The sequence below is a fragment of the Pituophis catenifer genome, unplaced genomic scaffold (assembly GCF_029215685.1).
Source record: "Pituophis catenifer annectens isolate HBS135680 unplaced genomic scaffold, rPitCat1.0.hap2 SCAF_1, whole genome shotgun sequence".
NCBI lineage: Eukaryota > Metazoa > Chordata > Lepidosauria > Squamata > Colubridae > Pituophis > Pituophis catenifer.
The window spans coordinates 201,483,692-201,492,641 of record NW_027256881.1 but is presented as its reverse complement, the minus strand read 5'-3'; positions in this window follow the sequence as shown (position 1 = coordinate 201,492,641).

Genomic DNA, 8,950 nt, shown 5'->3' with positions numbered 1-8,950 from the left:
AGCGCTCCAAGTTCTTTCCTTTATAAACATTTCAGAGCAATATTTCTTTGCCACTAATTTTAAGTGAAAAATAGCTTTGCCTGCCCCAGAACATATACAAAAGGCTCTTTCTTCTTCAGTTCAGGTGCATTCTTCAGCACAAACAAGCAAAACACCTGGCCTGTGGGTTCCACAAATTCTAAGCAGAGGCAATTTCTGGGAGCTGAATTCATTCCTGGATACAAAAGAAAGAACAGAGAGCTTCAATAATAGAACTCGTTTCTTATTTTTTTTTTCTCTTGTGGCAAAAGCGTAAGGTCTTTGCGTTGTTCTATTTTTATTGGGCTTGCAAGAATAAGATTCTGCCTTCCAATATAATGGCAAATTAAGCTTTAGTTATTAGTAATTTATGTACTTGTACTAATGTATTTGCTGCCTTGTATCTGTGTTTACAAACTCTCCACCAAGAGAGAGCAACCCTCTCTCACCAAAGACACAGAGAGGGGGGGCTCCTTCCCAATCACAAAATACGGATTTCTAGTGGGTGGTGGTGAAAGAAAACTTGCTCACTGATAGGTGCTACAGTCTGCAAATAGTTCTTGTGTCGGCACGGTAACTGTGACTCCTGCTGTCAGACAAGTGAAAAGAAAACCGCAGTCAGCAGCTATTCAGCAGCAAATCATTAATTAATTACATTTTAATGAACCTTAAGCAGCAACTGCAGGAGCCTTCACAAGTTTATCAAAAATGAAGAATTGCCTTGTGTAAATCTGAAGTTGACTGAGAAAAAAAAACCAAAACTAAAGGTATGAGCCAATCTAGTCTAATTTCCAGACGTTCCCTACAACCTGGAATTTCAGCAATGCTGTATTTGTTTTTGCTGCAAAACCTATGAAGATGGGCGCTTTTAACATCTGTTTGATTTTTTTTTTCCTTGGGAATGCCAATATTTTTCCTCTGCTAATCTGCTAAGTATGTAGATGAAAAGCACGTGGAGGTGCGAGGAAAGACTCCAGATGTTAAATGGTCTCTAAACAGTGCAATTATTTACACAATAAAAACCTCATCCGAGAAGTTAGGGTAGATTCTTTTTCCCTATAAAAATACGTTTTCCCTCTGTGTGTGTTTGTATGAGAGAGAGGGGGGGGGGGAGAGGGAGAGGAGAAATATGGAGAGAGGGAGGGAGAGAGAGAAAGAGGGAGGGAGGGAGGGAGGGAGAGAGAGAAAGAGAGAGAGAGAGGGAGAGAGAGAGAGGGAGTCAAATAGAACCAACTTGCAACTAGTTTGAATCCAGTGAACATAATCAGGCGATATATGGAGTATTTGTTTTCCTTGAACCCTCATAATATAGGAGTGGGAGTCTCTTTAGGCTTCCCCTATCCTCAGCACATCTTGTGTTGAATTACACAAGCTCTACATGACAGCAGTTGTAGAGGCTGAATTGAAAAAAGCTTTCCAGAATCCTCTGAAGATTCCTTTGTGTGTCTGCAGAGAAAAAGATCATAAGTTTAACCCTAAGGAATAGGGATCAGGGTGTTTATTATCTTTTCTGTGCCATTCACAATATTCGGGTTTGCAAAACACTTAACAATACTGGGGGGGAAAATCTTTTGAATAGTTGCATTGAGATGGATTTAAAATGTAGGCTGATTCAAAAGGTAGCTTGGAAAATAAAAGATAGGGAAGGTAAATAAAAAAACCCTTAACTCTGCATATTTTTTAACTCAGAATTCTTTTATTTGAGGTATGCTTGTTCTTTTTCGTATTCCATGATAGTAGCATAGCCATATACAACAAATTTTACAATAGAGAAAACTTTTCATAAAAATATCTGCCTTGAACCACAACTTTTATTTTAATTCTTCAATGATTACTACTGAAACTAGTTATTCTATATGAAAACTTAATTTCCCTGTGGTAGCAAGTATTTATGAAAAGGAATATTCAGTAGGGACAGTTAGTTACAATACTGAGCACTGATTTTTTTTTAATATTACAGTGCTAACACCCAAGAAAATGAGATGCATGGATTACAATTGAAACTGTAACAATGAGGACAAAAAAGCATTTTCAGATCTCCAGGTTAATTGTACAGCAGCTTCCTACACACATATGATCAACCATATAATGATCCCATCAAAATAATAAAAAAAAATTCCAAGCAGAAATGTCTCATTTACATTAATAATGTTCACAAATTATATGAATTCAGTTTGCAAGTGATGGATAATTTAAGCTTTCATCATCTAAAGCTTGTCATTTTTCCCTCCAAGAGAAATGGATCATTTCACTTTTTTAAAAAAATGAGTGCAGTAATATCACATTTAGTTTCAGAAGATGCAAAATAATGCACAACAAAAATGATTTCAAATTTGATGAATAGAGAAGCAAAAACAGTACCAGAAGAATTCAAAAAAAAACATATACTATAGAAGTCTTTCTCTCCTTGTGAGAGGTCAAAATCTGGTCAAACCCAACACATTGTTTCAATTTAAGCAAATAAAATCAATATGGCCAGGAAAGCAAAGTGCACCAAAATTTTAATTTAGTTGGGCTTTAACTGAAAGGGGAGGGGGACTGTCCCAGATAAGGAGTATTATTTGATGAGAAATATGGCATCCCACACAGAAAACCAACAGAAATAATTCCCCCTACCTCTTAATCATTCCACTAGGTAATGGTACGTCTTCAAGGAACTGCAAAATAAAAGATCTGAGGCTACTTTATTAATGGAACTTAAAGAACAGATTGTCAGGCATACCAAAAAAATTTCAAATGCATTTCTGCATTAACTTCTGTGAATGTTGTGGATTGTCACAGTTCATTTGCTTTTTGTAAAAAAATCCAGAATTTGCTGACAAGCAACTACAAAAGTCCATGCATTGATTTGGGGTATTTTACCCACTCAGTACTTTCTTACAAAAGGAAAGCAAAATGAAAATGATAGAGACAGAGAGAGAGAGAGAAATGCATTCTTCTCCTACAGTACTGTAATGCAAAGCTAGTGGAGACAAAGGGGAGGGGGAAATGATGCAAAAATAAATAATAAAATATAAAATACTTCATACAAAGTACTTCAAATGTGCCATCTGTGTACAATTACTTCCAAAAAACAAACATGTTTATAAAGCAGAATCAACAATAAAACTATTTGATTACAGAACACATGAGCACCTTCACTCTATGGATCCAGTCCTGTGCACATGGTTGCGCATGTCGGTAAACGGTAATGAACTTCAGACATGTGCAATTGTGTGCAGGATTGAAGCCCATATTTAAAAGTCCTTTGGGAAGTGCCTCTTTTTTTATTTTTATTTTTGGTTTATGTTTAAACCTTGCACAGACTCTTACAAAATGCATTGTGTTTCATTTTAGTACGCAGGAAGTGAGAAACTTACAGTCTTAACAGTGTGTGACACATTTCTTTTTACATCACTGAAGATAAAAAATAATCCTTAAGTACTATCATTTGTTTTGAGTTTTAAGAGCCAAGTTGGACCGCATGTCAGTTAACAGTAATAGATTGTAGCCAGATTGCCAATGCAAAATAATAATAATAGTAATAATAATAATAATTCTTGCGTTTAACTATGTTTTCTTTCTCCCAAATCAGGGTACATCCTACTAAAGAGGGATGTTCCTAGAGCAAGCCCCAAAGTGGGACACTGATCAAGATTTGCACAGTGCATGATTTCCTTTAAGTTCCCTTAAGCAATCTTGTGTTACAAGAGTACAATTAAAAGTCCATCAGTATGCCAAGTCCCCGTGTATTATCTGCCCTGCCACACTCGGCTAATGCATCTTATCGTCCTGGTGGGTTAATACTATTCAGTGTAGTGACAGTCTTTCTGAGGTAGACTGTTCAAGTTCAAGGACACGTCTTTCTTACAAAATGCATGACATTCAAAAAAAGACAACAAATAAATACTACATGTACAATATGTAGTAATGAGGTAGAAATGGTTTCAAAGAACAATGTCTGAACACACACCCAAATGTGGTGGTGGGAATCTATGGAGACAAACAAAACTACTTGGGACTGCATGTAAACCACAGGGACCATTTGGGGCAAGGAAAGATGTACACAAGCAAAGTTTTGGCTGGGAAATATCTCCTCTTTGTGTATCGTGAGACAACAAGAAGGAATGACTACATTCCCAACCTTTAGTGGAGAACTGAACCATTTTATAAATATTTAACGTTCTATAGGACTGATTCATATACTCTCACAAAATTCGGTTGCAAGGCTGACCCACACTGCCGACATTTTATGTATCACTGAGACAGGGAGGTGAAATTTTTCTGCTTTCAGTCTAATTGTCTTTGACAATGGCGGTGCCTGGTGCTACACTTCTTGTGTTGCCTTGAAAAATAGGGGAAAGAATAGAAGCTTGTTCATTAAAGATGCAGTATCCCTGGTTCACAAAAAACGTATTTGGCAGGTTCAAAATCGGATGTCAACCAAAGATCTTTGCAAAGGGGAAGGGTCAGTTCATGGACTGACTAGTCCCCAGGGCAGCAGCTTCTTTGGGTCTAGAAATCTTACTAGCTCGGTGTTTACCAATGTGCTTTGAGTATAAATCTGCAAATGATTAAGGAAAAGAAAGCTTTCATCTTTTCCTTGAAAGAGAGAACAAAAACGGCTTCGTATTATATATGTATGTCCATATAAAGATTATATAAACACATGCATGCATAACAAGATGAAAGGGTGTTACAGCTGTGGGAGACCACATGTTGTTCTTTATGGCCATCTATCCCCAGTTATATCCTTGGAACTCTTAGTCTCAAAGGTGCTTTTTCAAAGGGCAATTGGACTTTCGTTTTTCCTGGTAGGTGTTTTGCTTCTCATCCAAAGAGCTTCATCATCAGTTCTAGCAGGATGGCGAGAGGAAAGGAATGGAAGGATCCTTCCATCCTCCCACTATCCTGCTGGAATTGATGGAGCTTCTTGGATGAGAAGCAAAATGTCTTCAAGAAAAAGAAAAAAAGATGGATAAACTTACCAAGGAGATCCAAGGAAAGGAAGAATCTGAATATTATCTGGTCTGGCAAAAATGGTATAAATGGTTAGAGGGAAGTGAAAAAAAAAAAGAGAAGAAGAAAGAAAGAAAAATTAAATAAAAGAAAAGATATCAATAGAGTAAAATAAATTTTTACATCAAATGAAATTTAAGAAAGAGACACGAGATATCAATAAAATAATATCATTATATAAGGTGAGAGAAATATTGTATATTGAAGAATATAGGATATTGATATTGTAACAATTCAGATATTATAGGTAGATGTTATTAAGATGATGCTTATTGTAAATTGTTTTACTTGCATTTATAAATGTATTATGTGGTTTCTTAAATTAATAAAAGTTTAAAAATTAAAAAAAAAAAAGAAAAAAAGTCCAGTTGCCTTTTGAAAAAGAACCTTTGAGATATAACCATGACCTTGGATGATTGAGAATCTCCATAAAAGGGGACTCTTAGGTGATCACATCAATGGAACTTGTGCACATGACCTGCCTAAGGAAGAAAGTCTAAACTTTGAGAGGTTAGGTATACAGGGACAGTTCCACGAAAACAAATTGCACAGATTCATTTCTGCAAAATTTACTCAATTCTAGCATGCATTTCTGAGATTTCACTTTGTAAAAGATGATTTATATTTTTAGATTAGAATGAAACATATTAAGGATCTTATAACGGTTCCTCTACTCAAAGTTGCAGACATTTTCAGGCAATAGAAACCTTTATTTGCAGCTTTTGACATGTAAACACATTACCATCTACCAACATCTGTTGGAATTAATTGGGGTTTTTACACTAGATTATCTCCTTTTGAAAATTGCCTAGCAAAGTATTATGCTAACCCATATAAAATGACCTTGTACTATTTTGCAGAGCATAGCCCCTGGACAGATGAGCTAGCTTTCCCAGATGGTGCTTTGCCTATGTGTTTTACTGGGAGGTTTTATTTTCTCCTTGATGGGTTTGAAATGCACAAGGAAAACCATTTTGCCCATCTATCTACATTTGAATAGAATACAAATTGACTAATACAGAAATATTTTGTAAAAAAAAAATAGCCCCAAACTGCCTTCACATTCCATTGATCAGCTCAGTCAGCAAACTTTTCACTACTATCCTTAATGACCTAAATATTTTGGATAGAAGCATGCTAGAAATGAGGATTTCTTTATAAATACCATATATAGAAAAAGTTATTGTGCCATGATTTCAGTTAATTTGGTTGGCAGAAATCAATCCCTTGCATTTTTTTTGGTTGTTGTTATTACAATTGTCACCACAGAAGAAAACGGGGGGTGGGGGGGTGAGGAGGGGAGGAGAGAGAGAGAGAGAGAATGAAGTCTTACCTAATGAAAAATTGTCTCAAGTAGAAAGGGAAGCATCTGTTTATCTTCAATTATTCCTAGAATTTTCCAACAAACGATGAAGCCAATTTATATGCCTTGAAATATTATGTTTTGCAGTGACAGGAGAATTGAGCTGATGGAATTTTAGCCATCATAAAGATGTAATGGTGGAAAAGGCAAAACGATTAATACTCTCCCTTTTATTAAAAATGTAGAAGATCTGCATCATGTGGAATCTGGCCATACAACCTCATCGTTTTATGCTCTACTCAGGCAGAATCCTGAGTCCCAAATCAAATGAAAAACATGGCAGAACCATTTTACTTCTTCAGAATGTTAGTATATTTTGGCCATATCAAACTCCCTATCAAAAGCTAAATCTTCTCATTTGTGGAACACCCAAATAACCCGAAAACAAAATTCTTAGAAGGCCTTTTGATCGCAATGAAATGTGTATGGTCGCAATTCCATACAGGCCTAAATGTAGCAGCAGAAGGAACAAATGGCCTTATTTGTCTAAAAAGTGCAAAAAATCCCCCAAAACAAAACAAAACCAAAAAAAAAAAAAAAGGGTAGTATTTGTAGCTCAGGGTTGAACCAATAGGTTCTGAGTGAACCAGGCAAAGTCTGACTGATTCTATTTAACAGGGAATCTCCATTGGCAGAGAGCCGAGAGTGGGTTATAGCTTGCCTTAATTTTGTACAAGGGCAGTACAGTAAACAAAACTATTATTTTCATGTCAGGTAAAACATTACACCTCACTAGTTGTAGCTAATTACCATTTGGGAGAAAATGGCCTGATATTTTCAGCAGCGAATCCACAACATAAGATTCAAAGCATTTGGGAGAGGATAAATTCTTTGAAGTTCCTTAACCTCACAATTAAGTCTTTTATTTATGATCTCATTGGAAGAATAATTTGCTTTCCCCTCTAATATACAGTGTAAAATGTGAGTTAAATAGAGCACCTGCCGATTCCAATGCCAACACAAACTGAAGTGCTACTGGGATTATACTGTAGCTATATACATGAACTGAATGTATTTGGTGTCACCTTGAAATTAGATAATGTTAGTTTTAAAGGATGTATAGACAGAGGTGATGCAATTGTAAATTTAGTTTTTCAAAACATGTTTGAACCTTTCAAATGGACGGCAGCACAATAGCATAATGTGATATCTAAAAGTCAGAAGACTGGTCAGCAATATGCATCAGAAAGCCATCTGCAAGATCAATATGAATCTGACAAAGGCGATTGTGGCTCTTCCCAAATGGAAAAGATACAATGGAAGAAATAGATGGGAGAGAAAAAACAGAAAAAGAAAGACTTTTGCTAATTGAAAATGCAAAGCATTTATTAAGACTTATTTTACTATATCCTTAGTGAAAGGCACTGTTTTACTTTTTAATGAACTCCTCTGCCTTTTAGAAGCAATCCATAAGTTTAGAATGAACAAAATAGAATGTGTATTTTGGTTTATTTGCTCAGTTTTTAGCAATGAAAATTAACATTTTAGCTGAAGAAATGCCAAGTGTAATAATTGGGCAGTAGCTTTAAAGACAAAACAAGTAGGTGACTAATTGGTCTTTTTCTCATTAGAGCTCTTCAGTGCATTTATTTCATGGATTTGAAGATACATTACTTAAAAGTAACATTAAATGCCAATAATTTCTAATTGTTCTGCTGCCGTTTCTTTAAAGTAAACAAAAGATTACACGAAAAAAAAAAAAAAACCAGAGCAGGAAAGAGAAAGGGAGGGAGGGGGAGAGAGAGAGGTTTGCTCTTTGCTCGTGTGGCTGCGAAGGTTTGAATTGCTCTACTGTTCAGCGACATTACGGCATCAGTCAGCTGTCATGAAAAGAATTGCTCATAAAAGCATTAAAGAATAAAAAAGGGAGACAATGTGGAGCAGGGGCACAAATAGAATAAAATGCCACACATCCTATCTAGCTTCTTTTTCCTGAAGGAAAACAGTCACCATTTGTCCTGGTCGGGCAAAGGGAGAAGAGGCAGGAGGATTCCCTTCCCAATCCTCTTTTCTTTTTGACTGCAATTCTCCACACACACACTTACTTGTGAGAAAACCTCACCATACACAAAACTGGTTCTTTCCAAAGAAACCTGTTTAGGATTATGTGTTAATAGGACCTTCAACAGCTCTGCATGCTAGTGGTAATCTGGCTTGTCCTGCTCTTTATGTGCCTCTCTAAGGGAAATAAAACAAAATCTGAGGTAGAAATAAAATGGTGGGCATTTTCCAGCCGGGCGAATTTCTAATGACCATGGAACGATTACATTAAAAACAAAACAAACAAAGGCATCAAGAAAACAGAAAGAGGCAACAACAGCACACATAAAACAAAGGGATAACTTTTCATTTGGTGGTGAAAATGCAAAGCAAAGAAGAAGAGAGATGCCATTTGAGGGTTCAATTTGTCTTGTTTTTGTTTTGTCATTCTCTGCTGCATTGCTGTAAACAGCTCTGCAGCCCCTAAGCTCTCTGGAACCTACAAGGATTCTGTGCTACTGATGCATTGGGGCAATCAAGATGCCTACAACCCTAGCTGAGATACAAAAGTTGTACCTTGTGGTCTAAGGT